General features: G+C 30.8%; 1 protein-coding gene across 5 annotated transcripts in view; it reads left to right on the top strand.

Annotated features, from left to right (window-relative positions):
• Nucleotides 1-23521, top strand: part of LOC122568882 (RYamide receptor-like) — a 349767-nt gene that overhangs the window by 58072 nt on the left and 268174 nt on the right. For 4 of the 5 annotated variants that reach the window (XR_006317233.1, XR_006317232.1, XM_043729151.1 and 1 more), the window contains one exon: nt 23367-23446. The gene's annotated coding sequence lies outside the window, so the exon portion shown is untranslated. Of the gene's footprint in view, nt 1-8554; nt 8665-8843; nt 8898-8981; nt 9071-23366; nt 23447-23521 lie in introns of those variants that run through there. The other variant, XM_043729150.1, reaches the window with a different exon arrangement.

Below are 23521 nucleotides of genomic sequence, written 5' to 3'. Positions count from 1 at the left end.
CGCGGATTCGTTATCGAACCCAGGATCATTGTCATTAGCGTCTCGAGTATCTAATTACCACGGTTACTTGTCGATATCTGTAACAATCATATTTGCTCTAGTCCATATCTTCTCTATTGCATAACGACAATGTCTAATTACAACGAAGATTTCTTTCACGCCCTTAACCCCAGCTCTAATCATAACGCTTCTCCGACATGTATATATATAACGGTGTAATAAGTTTGATTACAATATATTTTGAACGTATCCGTGTTTTCTTATAAATTCTAGTTTGATTATTTCAAAACTAACATTCAAGTCTACAACCTTTACAAACGTAGTTGAACGATACAATTTTGAGTCGCGTTGACTTCTACTAATTAAGTTATGAAGCCTGTACTAACACTTATTGTGACTTTTTGAATTCGTATTGCGTTCATTCGCATTTCCCCGATTTGGTATCAGGTCTGCACTTTTTCCAATCTCCTAACGGCACTCGGGGCCTTATGTTGGTTTTTTTTTATTATTTAATTTGTACTTTACAATTTGTCCAGCTGGACATTCGGTAAATTTTTCTAGCTTAAATGTCGGGTTGTCCAACTTTCTAGCGGCTCCTCGATTTCGTATTGAGTTTGTCTATGCCATCTTTCCTAGTGACCCCCTATTTCACATCCAGTTCATTCATGAAGTTTTAACTTGCTGCAGCTCCCTAACCTCAAGTCAGGTTCATCCGCACCTGATTCCGTGCTAGAGATTCCTTGACTATGCGTTAGGTTTGTTCTCGCTTAAAATAATTCTAGCGGTTCCTGGATTTTGTGTCAGGTTCATTATGTACCTGCTTTCACATTTACGACCACATTCCACAAAATGACTCACGCTGCCCGTAGTCTCGGATCGTAACAAGTAAAGCACAGTAAGTTTATGTAAGATTTTCTGTAAGTGTGTATGAATCTCACATTTTTGGATAATAGTATACTGATGCAGTATATTCAAGTTTATAAAGATATAATAAGCACTGCATATACAGTTCATAAAATAATTCTAATATTAATACGGTGATTAAATAAAAATATAATTATATCAAAATAATTGAAATAATATGGAGAATGCTCAAGTTCCGGTATATTGCTTTACCTCTTACAAATAAATATGCTTTAATAAATAAACCCTCTTAATAAATAAATATACTTGCTAGTAAAGGCATTCATGTAATGTATATGAACTTTCAGCAACAAAGTCAAGCAACACATACTAGCCAATTTTATGTAAACCAATTTCTTAGTATCATATTACTTTCTTCTCAGTAAACAACTGAATCCACAATCCTGTAAACAATTCGATATTTATTTCCAATACATACACTCTCACCCACCTATCCATACAAACACGAGCAAACTTAGATATACCATCTTACAGCCTATTATTGTACTCTCTACTCTTTCCTATCATGCCCTTTAGAGTATTTTGAAGCATAGTAATTATACTCTATAAGAATCTATCATGGCAAGAATCGTATTCTCTACGATGAAACTCAACGCTTGAAAGTTCGTCCATTACCTTCTATCACGGCTGGAGATAGAATAGTCGATTTAGGGACAATTGATAATTGCCAAGTTGTCCAGATGGAATTAACCGGTTGTTGAGCCCTCGAGTGCGTTCGTGTGTGTGGCGTATGTATGCATACCTTTAAGGAGCTCGCACACGATCGATAGTATTGATAATATTTCCCACTGAAGGAAAAGAAGAAAGCCACAGGTGAAAAACATGACCAGTTTTATTCCCCGTTTTACATAGAAGAACAATTTTAAAATTCAATATGACGTCAACCAATTGTATATCAAACCTATTTTTTCATTTGATTTCTGGATCAAATATCTGTTCTTGTCACTTTCTGTTTAACGAGTATCAGTAGCATTACCTCTGCAAACTAATATTAATTAAGTTAAATTAATGTAACAAGTAAACTATTATTTGTTTCTTACAAAACTTATGCAGTTACCGCATATTTTTAGCAGACTTACCTTGGAATCTAGTAGATTATTCCTTTCTCCAACTTGGTACTTTATGTTAAACTTCTTCTATGTACTTATGGTGCATATTGAAATACTTTCTTTTAGCCACCAAATGGCAGAAATGTCAAAAATTCAAGAAAAATGGTCTTATCATATCTTTCTCACTTGTTATTAAGTTGTATCTTGTCTTCAAGATGCTACGTAGTATACAGTTCTGTGCTATATTGGATTTGAAGCATATTTTAGTTCATGTGTAACTTATGTAGAATTTTGAATAGTTTCGAGGTTAGAAAAAGTGTATGCTTAGCTATAATAATTCCTTTTCTCTAAAATGTTATATAAAACATAATAGATTAGAAATCGGAAACGAGATTCACGAATTTATTGTGAAAAAATTGCTTTAAAGAATGCAACTATTTATTTCAATTACTTTAGCATGAACTACAATACATTTCAATAGCAACGAGTGTTCATTGTGACATGAAACTTGAAATCCAAACGTTTCTTTAATTAATACTGTGCTGTCAATAATTATTGTTAATATTCCATCATTAACACTGTGCTGTCAATAATTACTGTTAATATTCCAATCACTTGTTAGTATTGACGCTTGGATTGCAAAATATCAAAATTTTCGTTAATTCAATCTCAATATTTCAATATCATGTATATTAAATACTATAAATTGTAAATGTTAAAAAAAGAGGAGCCAATCCCAATGGTCTTGAAATTGATACCATGCATGGTATATTGTCAAGGACATTCTTGTGAATAACCTCTAAAAGGTTTCAATCATTGCTCGTTATCCCTCAAAAAGTTATTCATAGAAATATGTTACTACTACTACTATGTAAGTACATTGCATTTTGCTTATACATAAATACATATACATATGTAACCACGAACACAAACGTAGCCGATGCGATAGCCGCGTCTATTTTCCAGTTCTCTTCAAACAAACACTGCACGCATTGCTCGCTCGTTCGCAAAAATCTAACCCAACTCAATACCAACTGCACGTGAGAGTGAAAGGGCTACGATTTTCGGCTGAAAAAGATCTTTGTTAAAAATTCCCTGTTCTTTCGCTTCGCTCACATATGGGATTGGTATTGAATTGGACTAGATTTTGATGAGTCAGTGGAGCGATTGAGCAACGTGCGCGGTGTTTCTGTACCATTCGTAAATGAATAAATTCCGTAGATTCGTAAAAGATCCTTTTTCATAATAATCTTTAAGGAATAACGCGTTGGACGGTTATAGCCTTCTAAAGCTTACTCAGCAAAGAGTCCTTAACATATGTCAAGGTCAAGGTCATCGAAACTAGATCTCCTCTGGTCACCTTATAAACATATACCAAATATTAAATATTAAATACCAAGTATACATTACGTAATAATAATACTACTGATTAAATCGATCAAAATTTAGATATTTTGCGATCCAAGCGTCAATACTCATAAGTAGTGAGGATATTGTCCATTACAGTGACCGTATACGATTAAAGCTCAATATTTTGTGATGTAATTATTATGACAGTATTATTGACCATGTATGGGTCCCTATAGGTGTCCGTGTGTAACACCTTGAAAAGTCGAACAGATGGAATGATCGTGACAGGGACCTTCGTTTAAGCAACGGATTCGAGCAACGTGTATGCAAACGCGATTCGATTAACTTAATTACAGGAATCACGAAATCTGTTAGTCCAACGGGGCTCGGGATCTATTCATGGCAGCTCGAGCAAGCGGTCCTTTGAATATGGTCGATGGAACACGTGGTGTAAAATTCGCCGGCTTTCCACTAGCAGGCTTCGGAGGAGGGTGCAGAGCCGACGGATGCTGCCAGTGGTTACCCAGCAAAGCCTCCAATCGATACAGCTTCCCTTTACGTCCTACGCCCTACGCCCCTTTCGTTTGGGTGTGGTAGTGGTGCTACTATCGGGCTACCTGTTAGATATGCTACGTGTATACATTTTATTTTGTTTGGTCCCTCGACGTTTAGCATGTTTATGCACTCATTTTGCACAATTCGGTTATAATATTATGAAATTTTGGAAATGTCAGTTTGACAGCCAGCGCCATATTGTGAAATTTTACAAGTTATAAGCTATAAACTATTAGTATTAGTGGGTTCTTTCCCATAATTGGTACAATTTTGATACGAAAATACATGAGACTTTTTAGAAGCAAAATTTCTTGCACGGTTCAACTAATATTATTTTTGAACTTTTATAGGTCACAGATCATAAATTATTGATATCAATAGATTGTTTTGCACAATGGGGACAATTTTGATAATAGCGTGAACAAATTTTGTGTAAGTAACTTTTACAACTTACGAATTGTTCGTATTATAAAATTATAGAAATATAGTTGTATCTCATAATCGCGAAATTATATAAGAGAAAAGTCAATGATTTATATTGCTTGTTACTTGCCATAGTAAACTATTGTACGAGAGACTTTTCACATCGTAAATTTTCTACACCGCAACACGTTCGTTACTAGTATCACATATATACAATGTACATGTACAATGTACATGTGTGACGACCTAAGATTAATTTAGATTTAATTTTAAGCTGCACAATATGGTACTGTGCAAAACCGTGAGTCGTCCATGATAGTGATCTTTTAGTAACAACTAATTATATTTTTAGGAGATATTTGCAGATGGAGACTCAAACTGGAATTTTATTATACCGTTAATAGGGATAGAAATCGAGATGAAAGGTTTCTGAAAATATAAAAGTCATATAAGTATAGTATGTACTATAAAATAGATTAAATAAAATAGTGTATTATGTACAATGCAATATTGTAAAAATCATTGCAAGAAGAAAAAGGAGTCAGAAATACAACTACATGATATCTGGGTAACTTGAATTTTTGTTTTCTCTTATAAATTTCATGTTTACTTGTTGGTTAAGTTAATGTATATTAAAGAATAGAAATATTCATGAAGAAGATACTAAAGTGGTCTTAGCATGTAACGATATTAATAAATAATATTATAATAAATAATTATAATAAATAATGCTACTAAATAACAAATAAATAATAACTAATAAATGACTAGTCAATAGTTATATAAAAATTAAAAAATCGAGGAAGCAAAATGTTTCGGTTCAAACCTAAATTCCTTCAGTTAGTCTTCATACTATAGTTGATCCAAGTGTCAAGAATAATGTTGGTTTCATTGTAATCGCATCTTGTTGCAGCAAAATATGTTTATAGGGGTGGAAGCTTCGGATATCTATTTGGTAGATATATCTTACTTTTTGGAATTTTAGCGTAGCTTTGTTCAAGGAAGTTCCCAATTTTCAAGATAATAAATAACAGACTTATAAATTTATAACATATCGTAAGCAGTTTTAGGAAAGTTTTGTTGAGAATATATCGCCCATTTCTTTTCTTTTCCTTTCACGTTTTACTTCACTTTATTATATTATCTCCTTGGCAATGAAAGAGAGCAGTCCCACTGATTTAATGAACTGTGACAAAAATTTTCATATATCCAAAATTACTTTTTCTAAAAAGCGTAGGGGTTTTTATAATATACTTTCGTAGATTGCAAAAATCAGAATTCATGGAATTTATGGAATTTTGGAAAAACAAACGCATGATTTCTTACTAATTTTAGTAACTATTAGAGTTACTTTACAATTACTTACAATTTACTTTAACAATTTTTTTAAATATGAGAAAAAGGTAAAAAAATCATTATTGATATACGTATGTCACTTCTTATTCCAATTTCATGATAATAATTTTTCTGGAAATGTCACAAACTTTTTGTTTATTAGAAGAGCGATATTGGAATATACAAATTTGAATAGATCACGCAAATTCAGCAGAATGAAATCGTTAAATGCTTCAAATCTCTCTGTATAATGATCGAGTTAATCAAAATATATAATTCGCATGGCGATATTATGTAACGTATAAATGTACATTATGTAAAGTATCTACTTGTAAGGTATAATTCTTTTGTACCCATAGGAGATTCAATAAAATATTATTGCAATAAGATCTAACCTTAATTTTTCCTATAACAATTCAATCGACTAATCGGTTGAGGATCAATGTCGTATTCTCGCAACGCGTTTATTACATTGTATTTTACATTGTACTTAAAATTTCAAGAATTTCATCAGTATATTTCTCGTTATTATTTCTTCGAAGACCTACAATTTGATTAAATTTGAAGAAATTGTAGTATCTTACAGTACTGTGATGAACTACTTCTTTCAAATTATAAAAACTCTTTCCGTACCTTCGATTGGTATAATGGGCTTCTGTAATGTATCCATTATTGTAATACATTATGTAACTCGATGAAACAGTTAATTATTTCTTATTAATGTTGCATTTACGCAACTTTTACGCATTATTCCATTGCTTGGTCCTCAATGGTCAAATTAACATTTTATCTTACGATCAGCATTTGCGAATGTGCAAGTTAGGTTATTTGTGAAATGAATAATCAATTGGTTCGCTATATGACAGTATAAATTCATATATTACACGCAGCATTTTTGTTCAACCTCGAAATAACAAAAAATGAAACTCACTATTATTTTATAACTTTCAATGTTCGACATTGCGGTAGTTAACCACGAATATACCTTTAAAACACGTTAACCACGTAGAATTAATTCCGGGCACTGCAGTGCGGATTCGTAAAACATACGAAGCAAACCCCACGAAATTCGATTTTCAACGTTTAAAACCAACATTTTGTAAATCTGATTGTCCCGAATCCCCTCGTGTATCACAATCTATCGAATATTCCAGTCCCATCGCGGCACTCGTTCTTCCCCTGTATCAACTACTATGCGACAGTATCCACCAGAATTTCTACTCGAACACAACGATAACATAATATCATAAAAAAGCAGTACACGCTCCTATATATACAGTGACTGTGTATGGAAGGTCATTGTATTTATTATAGTATTTACACAGTATTAATCAATCAGATTCAAGTACATGTAGCAAATTTTGTATCATTTAGTAGTACTTTTACACGTATAATTACAAACATTTGATACTACGAGAATGTACGACAAAGGTATGGGATCTGATAAAAAAAATATTTCACTAGAAAATAACCATTATTGGCACATACCAATGTACTGGCAATCCTTTTTGTAGTCACTGTACATATTTCAATTTTGTACGATCACGTTTCGGCCCGTAATTGCAATTTGACCACGACGCGTTTTACGGGTGTTTTCTGAGCGACATATTTCCATTGGACCAATGAGCACATGTTAGTATGTAAATTGTTGTTATTTCTTTACTCAGAGGTAGCATCACAATAGCTATTATTATATTGAATGGATAAATCTATCACACCGTTCTGAGCCAAGAAAACCTTTATTATTGCACATACATACATGGACTAGGGATAAAAACAAAAGCCATCTTAAACCTATCGATTAAATCTATCGATTGTAACTAGAACTATCTTCCAGTTACTATTTCTTGTAACTAACGCATCTGCATATAGATGGCGAGCACGAACTCACGTTGTCATTTTCAACATAAATTCTAGCGATGGATTCAAGTAGATTCAAACAATGGCCGATTAAATACGGCTGTGTAACTATTTCGAAAAAAAGGAACAGTACTTTCAAGCGAAGTTCACAGGTGAGGAACACGATAAGTCATATTTTCCCCCGCTTTCATAGAGGAGATTGATTTGATTTTGCTATTAAATATATATTTTTGTCATGTTTCTTAGGTATTTGAAAAATATTAATAGCATTAGTTATACGCAGACTAATATTAATCAGTTAAGCTAATATAATAGTCTTGGCCATCGAATGAAAATCACTCAAAACTGTCAATATTTTTCATATCTTCGCTTGGGAAACTTGAGTGAGTTTCAAGAACAAAATCTATTATTTACTAAGGTGTTATATAGGGTTTATACGCGTACCTTTCAATAATTTGTGCTTTGCCTTCATTACAGCTTATATCCTTTCCAATATGCTTCACCTGCACCAAGGTATTACGTTTTCATTACTTTGCGAAACATTCTGTACCTTGTCTTTAAATTTTAATGACAGAACTTCCATATCCGCGTACATGCGTGATTTTACTAGATTTCAGACATTTTCAGTGATATGGTAATAAGACATATTTAATAATTAGAAGAACTAAGGTTAGTTTGCCATTTATCTGACATAGTATACATGTAGATACAGACATATGTTTCATTAGAGAAGTGAAATTTCTGCATGTGATCTTAATTCGGTGACCAGAGACCATGTGAGAGATAAATTATTATAATAATTATAAATTATTATACTATACTGTTAAATAATTATTATACTGTAAATTGTTACAAACTGAACATTAGGTAATGAATTTGATCCTGATTTAAGTTGCACATTGAACTTGATCCTATGAGTAGCAGACTGATGCAGGTGCGTGTGTTAATTACTGTCCAAAGTGTAAAGCGCGTTGTAGTACGGTTTTTGAATGGCGAACCAGTCGCGCGGAACGAATCGCATTTCATGCAACAATCGAATGAAAGATATTGCTACACAAAGGCTAGGGGTGAATGCATATTTACGGACAAACGACGAAATATTGGCGTATCAGTGAAATCGTCGGTTACTATCGGATCGATTCGATCACCGATGCATCTTTCAATATTGGTAATTACGCCAGTGCATGGGGATAACGGTCCCCTGCATCTAATTTTCTCCTTAAATGATCCCAATGCCGTCACGTGACGTCCCATTATAACGCTATCGGGGGTTTTGGAATTTATGGTGGGGATTTTATCGAATTGTTTGAGTATATTCGATGAATAAAATTTTTTCTTAAATTTCAGTTTGGTTGATCTTTTCTGGTGTACCAACAGAGTTGATGTTTCTTATGGGAAATAGTTAAGTTAAATATATTAAAAATAACCCTTAAATACATAGTACGTATTACTATTTAATAACATAAATTATATTTTCTGATGTAGGTATCAATGCTTACTGTATTGTGTACGTCAATGTCAATTCATATCGACAGTATATAAAATATCAACACGTGTACGTAAATGAATAAACGGTGAGTTCGTTTAAAAATAGATTACTTTTCGTTTTATAATTTTTGCATGCTATGAATCAAATATCTCCTTTCATATATGAGTATAGGATATTATTACATTAATGATATAAATAATTAAACAAGCAACTGGTAAAAGAAATAATTTATTGTATTTTCACAATAATCAGTCTGCAATTTATTGACTAATTCTTTCAAAAATGGTTTTGCGTTCTATACGCCGATTTAAAAATGTTTTATTATATTTGCAAAGGTCATGCATTTGAAAGTTAGAGAATGACAGATGATAATTAAAAAGAAGATGGGATAAAATGTTGTCTCGCAAGGTTTCAATCCAGTTTAAAACTAGAATTATTAACTTTGTTGGCAGATACAATGAATTAAAGATTAACGATTATCGGTAACTCATTGATACTAGATTTGATTGAAACTAGGTTCTGGAAACGATATTGTTCATGAGATAGCCTCATTGTTAAAACTACTCATTCTAAGATATTCTCATCTTATGAAAAAGTAATCAAAGAATGTAGCTAATTATGAACTAGTTCTAAGTAACTCAAATAAAATAAAATAAAATCTAAAATTGTAAATGTTAATCAAAATTTAAAAATTAATCAAAATTTCATCTTAAAATAACTTGGAAAACGTATCAGAAAGTCACGATAGTGCTACGTCTCTGTTTACTACTTTTATATTCACTTTTGATCGATTAAAAACGTTTTACAAAATAATTTCCTAGAATAATTATAATTTTTATCGAATTCAAATATTATTATGGTAGAGTTCTCATAGTTCTACATTCGTCATTTCTGCTTAGTTATATTATTTACATTGAATTATTATGAACAGATGTCGCTTTATAGAAGATTATTATACATTCAAATATAGTACGCATAACATGCAAAGATATATAATATATCGAAAATATAATATTTAATAAATATGACAGATGTAACAAATATTCATTTAGGTTTCATTCCTTCAATTATGTCTATAAAAATACATTTAATTTATATCTAAATTCTATTAATTACATAATATATATGCATAGTATTTCAAGAAATATCCTACTATTCGGATAATCGAGTATTTACACGAGAGAACGTTTGGACAGTGTAATAGGAAGTTCAAATAGTAGCATACGGCCTACTGCTTATTGTAGATCCAATGATAATAGTCAAATGTAATCACATATAATGCAATAGGTATCTTCTACAAGCTAATAGGTAAGAATAGTGTATTTAATGCGATATTAATTATAAACTTAAAAGCGGTATTGTTATTATTACCATTAGTATTCAACGATCATTTTAACACTACATATAGAACTTAATTGCTTGCATACAAATACATAGAAAACTACTAACGTCGTTAAGTTGTCAAGCGTCGATGTAGCTTTTCGCATGTATAAAACATACAGTTTTGTACACTGCGTAGAATATGTTAACACCACCGTATTATCCATTTTTACGAGCAGGTTATAATGAGATTCTTTCTTTTATGACTATACTTTGCGCGACTTACCTATGCGATATGGAAGCCAAGGTCGGTCTTTGATTTATAATTAGGAAAACTAGATAGACATTTAGAATTCTAAAATGTAAAGATCCTGCTTAATTTACTATTAATCTCATTGACTTATTAAGGATTATGCCATTTTCGATCATTTCTATCAAATTATATTAACGAATTGTTTTTTAAAAATTGTGATTACAATCACGATGAAAGAATGTAATGAATGCTAATTTATTTGAAGATAAGTATTGTTCACAGTTAGCATAAGTTTCTTTAACTTGTTGGAAATTAACATATATACTTTAACATAGATTAGACACTAATGCTTACTAATGTACAAATTTTCTCTCTTTCATTTTAATTTATGGAATCGTTTAGTAGATAAAAGGGATGGTATCGGTATCCCCGAGGATATCACATCTGCATAACGCGTTCATGTTTGCGAGAATGGATATCGTTAAATATGACGCTGCAGTAAAAATGGTGCATCATCGTTTCCGTAATGAGATTACATACATACTTCCTCATTGTTTGATTTTTAATATCTAGAAAGGATATGTTGAATATGCATGTTTATGCTGTGAAAGTTGAACAAATATCGTGATATTAATTATAATTAATATGACAGAGGGGAAAAATTAATCTATTTTTTCTTGTTATTATAGAATTTACAAGTTTCATTTAATTTTAGTTGGTGATAAAACATCGATATTAAAAAGAATATTCCTTCTAGAAAATATAAAAGTATGAAAGTATATTAATTTATTTCTATGTATATCACCTATAAGAATCTCACTTAATTATTGATTTGATGGAGTGTCTAGACGTCAATTATCGATCTTATCATATTATTAATCTGCTATTAATTATAACCAATCGCAATATTTGATTTGAGAATTTCATTCAATTATTAATGGCTTTTAAATCACTGATTGAATTCAGTTAAAGTTCTAATACGATACATATTATGTATGCATACGGTACCAGTCACAGCTTAGGTATTAGTTACTTAAATATTAATGAAACTTAAAGTACTGATTGGATTTAGTTAACATTTTGATGCGATACATATCATGTATGTATACAGTATGTGTGTAATTCAAAATTAAATATTTAAATAATTATATATTTTGGTAATTATTTACAAAGCCGATATGTTGTCAAGGTCAACATTCTGAACAACTTTCCCCTATCGGAAACTAAAACCAAGCGACGTGTATAGGAAACGTGTATAGGGAAAAGATGTTCAGAATGTTAACTTTGACAATATATTTCAAGGCATTTTGTTGAAATCGGTAGAGCCGTCCGCTTTGTAAATAATTACTTGTAGTTTCCTGTATATGAAGCTTAAATAGATACAAGATTTGTGGTATTTATTTAGAAATTTTCACTTCAAATAAATTAGAACTATTGCAATTATTATAAAGAAGGGAGGGAGAAGGGGACTATTTATATTATGATATATGATATATAATACTAATATACTACCATACATTATTATTTAAAGAGATATAGTTACTAGCAATATTAGAACTGGATTTTGCTGTAATATAATTTCATATATTTATGTCAATTTTTGTATTTAATTCATATTATTACTAATTTTATTATTGAGGCTATTTAATACATTCTGACATTATAATATATAATAACTTGATTCAGAAACTGTGCATCCCTAAAAATTCTATTCTTAAGAAAAAAAACGATAACTTACATAAATCAAAAGATCAATTCGAATTACATTTATAATTTAAAACGTATATCTTGAAATACTAAAAAAGATTCACTGGAAATTTTCATACAAATTTATAATAAAATAAGCTGCATAATTTTCAACAAATTTCATTAACATTGTCCATGTTTATTTCCTTAGAATCTTAAAATAAATCCATCAGTAATTCGATAATTTATTAGCATACACAGAAATACCGTGCCAAACATTTCGAACGATGCGATAAAAAATTCCAATTTTCACCAAACATTTTCCAATAACCAACCATGGATTATCCTATCAGGCGTTCTATTTTTCAAGCGATTTTGCACTTTGAAGGGCTTCAGATGATCGCGGGTGGCAGAATGCACTCGACATATAGCCTCGACCTGCGTGCCAATTGATTGACGTGATTGTCAAATGCAGTGGCAATGGGAATAAGGTGATTAGTAGTGTGTCATTCGACGTGAATAATTGTGCCGCGATGTACATCGAATGATCATTTAGACTGAACATTAATTAGGTACATGGTTAGTAATGTATAACTAAGCGGTCAGGATTTGTATAACTTTCACAAATTATTAGCTATTAATAATAGATTATTAGAGATAAGGTATTCATCTTTTCTGTTAATAGATAGAACATTGATAAGACTAAAAAAAATTGAATTTATTACTTTATTTATCAGTAAATCAATCATCAATTCTTCATGTCCGTTCACTGTAAGCGTGTTAATTTTTGTTTGACATCCTCTTCCTTTGAACGTTCTTTAGATACGTAGAAGTCCGTTAGCTTGAGATTGAATAATCTTGAAGATCAAAGCGTCATTTTTTCTATTTTTGTATTTATATTATATATAAGTTTTTAATATAGATCAGATTAATATGGATTTAATATAGAAATAAGTTTTATTGAATAAGATCTTTCTCTATTTATATATTTTGAAGAGCAGATTTTTTCAATCCAATTTGATTGGGTAAACCTGGACCATTTTATATAAAAGAATTTTTGTACAATAAAAACTGTTTTTGAGACAACACGATTAGGTTTGTACGTAATTTAGATCCTAAAATTTGCAATATTTTCGAACAGGAGAATTTCTGTGATAAAAAGACTAAGCATTTTTTTTAAATTAACCTTTTAGCCAAGTTAGAAATTATTGTTTAATATAGGTTTCGGGTTTTATAGATTCACACAGATTCTATTTTACTTTCTATATTTCGCCACCTCGTACGAAACGTCTGAACACACCGGATACACTCAGATAATTAACACGTGGTCGACTCCTAAGACAAAAGAGCGTCGTTAGTAGTCGTACCAACTTAGCTTGTAGGAACTAGCAATCATACCAACTTAACATTTCTTTACAAAAATTGATATTTATTTCTTATTCTTTTTCCCTTTTTGTGATATATATACAAAATGTATATTTGAAATGGGATATTATTTGTTTACATTCTGCGATTATTTAGGAATTATAAAATAGTAAATTGTTTAGAAATTGTAATTAAGTTATGAAATATGAGATCTTCCCGTTGTTTGTTAATTAGTATTGTACAATGTTTTTCTATTTCGTAGCTTAATACAGTTATCTGTTGCAATATCATGCTGAAATAGTGATATTCCTGATATTTTACGAATTAATACGAATGCATTTGCAATATTAGTTCACCTAAATCTAGTCTCTCAATCTCTATTAAAATTTGCCCTTAATCCCTACTTGTTTTATGTGATTCCATAAATAAAAATCAAGCGCTATTAAATCCACTATCCCAGGAGGCTAAGCAATTGATTTAAGGTTGAGGGTATTGACGCTTAAGAAAATAGCACACGTTTCTTCCAAAATCAATTGAAGTAACATTGTGTTAAAATTATACGAATATATATATATAATTTACCTTCTAATAAAATAGAATAGTAGAATCTTAAAAAGTGAAATTAATATAGCGTGATTTATTACAATGTACGCAGATAGGTAAATTTCTTTCATTTATCTGATTTTTTTCTTGTGTATCAATTTTGCATCAAGTCTTTAAAACATTACATATTTTGTAATAGGTGACTGTTGAGTTTTATTTAAATGTTTAAAACACATTTTCTCTTATTTTAAGTCATTTATAGCATTTATGGCTATTATATTTAGAATGTTACTTCTATTGTTTCTCACTGACTTATTGTTTTCGAAAAATATTTTCTTATTATTTCACATGGATTAGAAAATGGGTCACTAATGTTAAGTTAAAAATTGTTACGATGAATTTGAAATTATTTTTTCTCGGAAACAAGGCGTCTTGTAAAAACATTTTATTCTACATTTTCGAATTATTTCCACATTTCCAATAACATTCTGTCAATTATTTACTTCTGTCCAACCTGGAATTAAGCGTTCAAGTATTCCTGAAAAAAGTTCAAACTCGATTTTCTTAAAAACGAGGCGATGTATGAAAAGATTGTATTTTATATTCTCTTCTTATCTTTTTACGCAATATATACTATATATACTATATACTATATATTGCACCAAATTGTACTACCTAAGTTCCATGTAAAGATATTACTGACGCTGTTTTCTTTTTTACTTTATCTTACATATCATAAATAAATAGACTTTTCCTAGTTTTTTTATAGCCACTGTGCATTTGAAAAAACATCGGCACCCTAAATCTACCGCTGGACATCAATTACATTTCGCCCTCGAGTTTCTCGGAAATAAATAAATCCTCGTATCCCAGTCAAGGAAATTCGTGTTTACAACAGAACATCAGCCCGGTTGCTATTTATTATTAAATCTCATGCTATCGCCTATATATAGGGTGTTCAGTAATTGGTTGCTTATGAAAGAGCATAAGTTAAACATGTAGAATAAAATTTTGTTACATATGAGATTTCGTTCCCAAAAAAAAAAAAAGATTTTGAAAATCTGTTCGATACATGTATAACATGGAGATGGAAAGAAGTTTGGAGAGACGACACAGAGGCAAGAGAGGTGCTACTCTCATCGCTCACCGTCAAGCGATGTTACATTGTGTTATTTCTACATGTCACACTTTCGATCAATACGAATGTTTAACTTTACATTTACGTTGAATCTGTTAAAAACAACTAATAATTAAGAGGACTTCTTGCTCGTACATACTAACTGTATGTTTCAACTCGACCATATCTGTTTTTATTCATGTTTGCATTAATATGTATGGGCAATATCATTATCTGATTTTTATCATTATTGTTATCATATTTTCTGTCGATTTGTACTATTAGTTCCTTTTCTTTTACTTAATCCGGATGGTTTCACAAGGAAGGATAGTGCTAAACATGTATTATTTTCGTACAATAATTTTATCATTGGAAACTGTTCAGAGTGTCGACCAGGGTATTTCACACACAGTTGTGCTCTTGGAACTATTCTAAATTATTATACAATCTTCATAGCATATTATTTATATCTGTTATTCCTTGGACAACAAGAACAATCGTCACTTTTAGTTCTTCCATGCTCCTGCTATCTTTAAAATATGCTTTTGGTTTAATAGAACATTATAAACAAAAGTAAGCTTAGGTATAGAGTCAGTAGATAGGCGTACGGTGTACTGAGTAGATTTTCAAAATCGTTTTTCTCGTATGTAGAAATGTTGTTCTACATTTTCAACATTTCTTCATGAGGAAGCATTCTCGATTTGTTACCGGACATCGTGTACAATTATACTTCTGTGCTCCATAACACGATGGTAATCGCGGGAATAACTGTACTCTCATTGATAGCACAAAATATTTATGGCGAACAAATATCTTGAAGAGCCAACAGTGATTTTTCTTTTCACGTAGCTTCTACCTGTGGCTTCTGCCGATATTCGTCGTCTTCTTCCCTCCCCTGAGAGCACTGTTCTGAGCTTAAGGCGGGCGGTACGTTGTGAAAGGTTAACGCGATTTATGAGTGTAACACTCACAGAATTTTAACATGGTTCCCCACGAGACACCCAATCACCGGGCCCTTTTTCGCCATCCCAACCAGCCAAACGGGATTAACTGACAATCAGAGCAAGAACTGAAGCGCAGAGCATGATTATCTATTACCTTTTTCTCGTGGCGACACCTTGGGGATATTCGATGTACATACTTCGGTGTTAAGAAAAAGTAGCTAAGGGATTCACAGGTCTCCATTGTTTGAAGAGTTCGAGAAGAGTATCGTGGATAATATAAGTACAGTGGTTCGCAATAGTATTCGTGATCTTTTGCTTCCTTGAGGGTAAAGTACTTTGACTTATTTGGAAATAGTTAATTCTTTCGTTATGAAAGAAAACATATGTATGTTAGATTAATTAGAAAGTTCTGAGGTTTTCAATCTTTGAAATAAAGGAGATCAATTTTAGAAATCAAGATTTAAGTGAAATTTTTATTAGTTAGTCTTTGATATAATATTCATTATTACTTATGACTTATCTGATAATTCATCTATGCATTCGTATAGTTCCTTGCCTGAATTTGGTAAACTGAAACATTTTTTGAAATAATTGTTGTGAATGAACTATTTAGTCTATATAATGTTATAGTATTTAAATACATCGTACAATGGTAGGTAAATAAAAAAAGATTTAAAAAATATTGACGTATAAATATATAACGTTCCTTAATAAATCAAGTATTATAGGTTATAGAGAATAGCCAAATGTATTATCTTTCTGGGTTCTTTGTGAGTTGTAATATAGAAAATTATAGCTTATCGCATTACAAGCGCTAATTACATTTAATTATTTAAAATATCACAATTTTATATTATCATCTTTTCGATTTCTAGACTCGCCATATTAGGAAAAATTGTTTCAGATTCTTCCTCTATTTGTAGTCTAAGTTGATCAGATTAATTATAAGTTTTTGAAACACTGCTTTTATTAGTTACTTATCATTATAAATATGCAAATAAAAGAATAATGTTACATACTGTAGACAAATATAATAATTGAAAAAAATAATTAAGTATATTATTAAAAATCATACGATAAAATTATCTTGTGATCCCCTCTCTGTCAAAATATCTTGAATATCTAATAAATGTAGATAATACACAAAATTCAATATATCAACATTTACAGGGAAATATATTTTCCGCAGTAACGTTAAGAAAGCCAGCATCATATTCAACTGGTTGCATATTTCCTTTTATTCGTTAATATATAAAATACATTGAAGCATTAAAGCAGATTTCAAGGGAATCGACTTTAGTTGCGTCACGCATGAAAGTACAGAGAAATTCACACTTTGGTAAGCTGTCCTTTCGAATGAGTGTTGTCCGTGGTCTGTGTGCATAGTGTTCGTGATATCCTCGTTAACCTTATCCCACGAGACAGCAAAATGCAGACCGCACCCGGGGCAATGCTGGTTATCAAACGGATTCCCTATGTTTTAACAATATACTTGCGAGACAGTATACATACTTTGCCGTGAACAGGTCTCGTTTCCACATGAACACCGACAGTTGTGCGCAGTTGCGAGACCGCGAGACGTTTGCAATATTTCTCGTGCTTCTTCGATGAAATTTTGAAGACGAAAGAGGTTCGAAAAGTGGATTTGCGTATGCGTACAAATATTTACAAATTTGTATTATTATTTTTATATCAGTTTATATTATATAGTTAAAAGTTATTCCATATTATATTTTATTATTACATTATTATATTATTGTATTATATATTAAGTTATAATTCCATATAAAAATTATCTTTCCATTTGATTTTGGATTTAATTTAATTTATGATTTTTATGATCTTTACTATTTTATTATTATGCTATTCTATATTAAACTATTACATAAATGATAAGAGTATAATGTACGTGGGTACTACAATGATGTGTGTTGTTTAACTTAAAGTAGTCGCTAGTTGTTAATCGAATTTAAATAACGATAACTGCAAGAGTATAATTTATGTTTATGTCTACGGTTTTATCTATGAGTATCATATTTTTATTTTTACACATATTGTTTTACATCCCTATACTATATAATTTTATACTCTCGGCTGTAAGCATCAGGGCACGTATTTATTTAGTACAAATTGAATGCTTTTCGCTGCTTTTATTTTTTAATTATTCTATCATATAGATATCTTATTTCATTCACATTATATGTATACGCTTATAACGTAAAATACTAAATAAAGTATAGTTCGTTCCAGTTAAACGTAACCAATAATTGTTTTAATATTTATAGGTTATAATCCTATATTATTTTCCCTATTTTTATGTGTATTACTTTCTATATTGTCGATCGTAATATACTTCGAAACTTTTCGTTCGTAATTATAAATAAGTGAATAAAGAAAATAATCACTGTTGGTTTTTTCTAAAATACGATTAAATATTACATCGTTATAGAGTTTATTTTTTATTTACACGACAGTTTATTATATCCATTCTTAAATTTAATGATGCGAATAATTGTTTCGAGCACACACTCCGCTATCATAAACAAATTACGTTCTTATTGGAATTTTTGAGGAAGATATATCTCTCTGATTACGTACAGTTTGAATTATAAGGGGGAACTAGAAGCAATATTCTTTATACATAATTATACGTTGATCAATGCTACAGGATAATATCATACTCGACCAAGTCAGGATGGTCAAATTATAGGAACAGAATGACAAAAATAAACATCTCAGTAAGCAGTGAATAGGCGATAACGTTAATTTGCACGACCACGACAATTTTCTTGTATTATAGGATTAGATTAGCAATCTCCGAAAAAGGAATAGAGCGCAAACTAAAGATTAACGATGATTTGTATTACGTGATTAACAAAATTATAGGTAAATTACTGGTTATTCCCTTAGCAATTTCAATCGTTTAGGTTTTATTAAACGCGCTATTACATTGCCATTGTGGCAAAATTCTTTTCATTTTGATATAGAAATGAAGGAAATATGAATATACAAAATGTTACCAGTAACGTAAAACAAGATTTGAGTTTTATATCATATTGATATAATTATATTGAAGAACATTCTATTTACAAGTTAGAGTTGACCTTGTAGAACCGCTCCATCCCCTCCGCTTTCGACGATTTTTTAATGTTATGCAATTATGTATTATGTGCAACGCTTATAATAAACGCTTAAAATAATAACAGGTTAATTATAAAAATAATAGGCGAATGAATAATTGACATTATTTTACGAAATAGAATAATTATTACTATTTCACATAAACGTAGCCGGCGGCCCCACCATGAAAAATCTAATCCAAATCTAATCTCAATACATTGATGATATTCATTTTTAATTAAGTTCTAAGTTATAGGTTATAACAGGACATTTCTTGCCGCCTTGTATGTGGATAGGGTTTGTAAGCTCGTCTAACCTTTATTTATAAACAAAAAATAAACGGCAACCAACACTGACACAGTGGCATAACTATAGGCGAGAATACACTGTTGTGATACCTGCAGTTTTTTGCAAATATCTCAGAAAACTAAGCGAAACCGGCGATTATATGTATAGGAAAATATTGTTCAAAATTTCCATTTCCATAACATAGTCAAAAATCATCGAAATTGAGGAGGAGGGAACAGTTCTATAAGTTTATCAAAATTAATTTTATCTTTTCCTTTCTTTTTTAAACCACTGTATTTTGAAAACTTCTTTTCTTTCACTATTTATAGTTGTATCAATCGCTTGGGTTATTAGCCATACAAAAGAATGAAAAGTTATTACATACATATATGCATATATGCGCAGTAGAAACGTTAAATTCAATATATACACTTCCCCAAAGAAGTTTTCTGGAAGAAATGCGGATTTGATTGGTTCATTGTTTGTTTTTGACAGACTCAGCACAATCGTAAAGTTAAGCACGCGTATTGATCGAAAATGTCACATGTACAAATAAAACAATATGCATCGCATGATGGTGAGTGATAGAGAGCACCACTCTTGGCCCTGTGCCGTCCCGTCAGACTTCTTTTCATCTCCAAACAGTATGTACTTATACAAAATATAAATAAAAGACAAAGGTTAAGTTTGGGTTGGATCACTGTCTTACTACTGGGTTACCCATTTAACTCGAACCCATTTAACCCATCGGAACTCGGGCTCCCGAGAACATGAGAATGGCAACAGTGTAATATATATGCGTACTACTACAGTTAAATGTCACTCGCCATCTATGAGCTGTTGCTAGAAGTATAATTAGACGAGAACACAGAGCGGTTTAGTCGTCGTCGAAGGACTCTAAATTTGCCGTCACAATTAGGGGAAGACGATCGTTGAAAAAACGAGCCACGTGTTTTCGTCCGAAAGTTTCATGTCCTTGCGAGTTCCAATATATTGCATTATGTCTAACGTATATATATCTAATATTGTCGCTTATGAATCGGCAGTATAAACACTAATTGTAAGTGTTCTTGTTCAAATGGAATCGTTTTATAACATTTGTATAACCTTAAATCTGAACGAAACGATCCACAAATTTGAAGATAAAGCATCTTGTAAAGAATAAGCGAAGAAAAGAAGCAGCATTGTATCTTAATTTGAAAATTGGAAGCAAGGAAAGAGAAATCATAAACCTCGATGAATCTTAATCCTTTGTAAATGAAATCGAATTCATGAGAAAGAAATGACAATTACTTTATTTACATTTGTTATAATTAAGAGACATTGACAGATTACAAATGTTTATGCAGTTGTGACAGGTGTGAGTATGCAAAAATATATATACAAAGATATGCACAAATGCAAAATTGTATAAAAATCATAAATAAAATGCTTAGGTACGCATTATTAAATTTGGAAATTATATTTTCATTCAAGTTGAAATTCTTTATCCGTATTTATAAAAATATGAATTTGTATAAACATCTACAGTCTAAATATTAGTTTCTATCATCTGTATACATCAATGCATTAATTTATGTTTGCAATAATATATTCATAGTGCTTCAAATTACAATATTTTCTGGAACAATTATTTATATGTTTACTAGAAGGAATAATTATGAAAAGAAATTCATTCTTTTTGAATCATACTGTAGATTCTAATTAAAAAATTGATAAATTTTCTTCTAGAATGAAATGTTTGCTGGAACTTGTATTTCGTTGTATTTGCCGTATAAAGCCATTAATTTTACACAAAACTTTTTGAACACTCCAAAATTGATTACGTTCGAAGCTTCCAAATACAACTTTAAAAAAAGTTTTTGAATAGTTCGTTATTGAATAGAACGAAGTTTCTCTAAAATGTGATCGTAAATCTGCGCAGATGATAAATTAAATATAGATGATACATAGTAAAAATTTACTAAACATATTATTAAATATTTCTTAAAATTATCAAATTTATTCAATTTTGCTTTCAATTTACCACGTTGTATATATGTCTAATGTTTTAATTTACCAAAGAACATGCTTGACCCGAGCACGTGATGTCATTTCGAATGCACATAAACTGCATATAGGACAACTATCTTGCGATTTTCAAGGATTCCAAGTAATCGGTACTGCGATGATATAATGCGCTGATAGAATCGCATTTTTTTTAAGGGTGAAGTCATTCCAAGAGTATTAGATTAATTGAAAAATTAAATGGAATTTTAAATGGAGAATTACGTAATCCTATGATTTTAGAGAAAATAAAGTGTTTAAAGGTTTTGCATTTTGTATTTTGTCTTAACTCTTTCGCATTTTAATAAATTATTAAATAACTAAAAAATAAATGTATTTATCCTTGATAAAATTAATTGCAAATATCAGTGCATGTTTTTTTTACAGAGTTATCCGAGGAAATATGTTTCTATCGTTAAAAATTAATAAAAACAAATTCTTCTTATAAATTAAAAAGTATTCAGTTTTAAAAAAGTTAATATATATTAACTTTGCAATTGAAGAAGTTTCAATGTTTCTTGTGTTTCTCTACTATTGTGTGTGTAAAAGATTGTCAACTTTACCTGTAATTGAGTGAGAAACTCTTGATTCGTATCTCCATATTGTTACAATATTTAAATAAAGTTTATACATATATAGGGTGTCTCCGAAATCATCGCACAAGCGGTCAGATGGTGATCACAAATGCCAAAATAAGTCGAAAAGAGAGAAGAACATTTTTTCATTTAAGGCTTCATTTTCGAAAAACATAAGTTTGAAAATAAATATTAGGTATCCGTGTATTGTCTGGGAGTTTCGAATTATGAAATTTATGTTTCTAGCCGTGTCTGTATTTTTAAACGTGGGCAATGTCACGATTGGCTTGCTGCTTAATAAAATGATTCTTAACAACTACTAATACAAAGAAGTGCAAAATAAAGAAAAGTAGTAGTCGATATTGCGGAGATAAGACAACAACGATGACAGGAAGAAAATCGTGACATTGTCCATGTATAATACAGACGCGAGCAGAAATAGAAGTTTCATAATTCGAAACTCCCAGTTAATACACGAATACCTGATGAGTTTTCGCACACATCTTTCTCCAGAAACGAAGCCTTAAATGAAAAAATGTTATTCCTTCTTTTCGATTTATTTTTGCATGTAGAATCACCACTCAGCCGCTTGTGCTATAATTTTCGAAACACCCTAAGTATTTTATTGTATTAGTACATTGCGTGACCTCTATTGACAAAATGATAGAAACACTTTTTTAAATTTAACCTCTAAAGGAGGCTAGGAACGAAACTAAAGAATTATGTGGTTTTACATCAACGTTTTACATTCTCGCTTATCTTTATTTTTATTTATATTCTGACAATTTTGAAGTTTGAAATTAAAGTAAAGATAAAATTATGTATCGTTTGTTAGTCGGGATTAATTTCCAATATTCAATCGCTGATCTAATAAAAATCATAAACATTATTATCATGTTATGTGCCATGTCATAACATGAATACCAGCAGCGCCATTTATTATTTGCATGTAAATGTATACATTTTGTTGCTTTATTAAAATATATTGTATGCTTTCCTTGTAACATAAAATTTGTTTCAATCGAATGAACAATTTTGTAATAACTAGTATAGAAATAACCTCACTTTTGATATCGTCTATGTGATGTAATATCTCAATTATGGTTTTAATAACATTTGCACAGAATCCTGATGAATGAGCCTTTGTGGAAGCTATGAAGCATTAGGCACACCCCACTGGCGAAGGCACACCCCTGCGTTTAAGGTAAGTTCTTAAAAGAGGGTAACACTCAGCCAGCAGCCATTTCTGCACGAATATTTGTCCTAGAAAGTACAGAAT

Source organism: Bombus pyrosoma, linkage group LG7 (genome assembly GCF_014825855.1).
Source record: "Bombus pyrosoma isolate SC7728 linkage group LG7, ASM1482585v1, whole genome shotgun sequence".
In the NCBI taxonomy this organism is placed as follows: domain Eukaryota; kingdom Metazoa; phylum Arthropoda; class Insecta; order Hymenoptera; family Apidae; genus Bombus; species Bombus pyrosoma.
The sequence above is the reverse complement of the archived record's forward strand: the minus strand, read 5'-3'. Positions and strand labels throughout refer to the sequence as shown.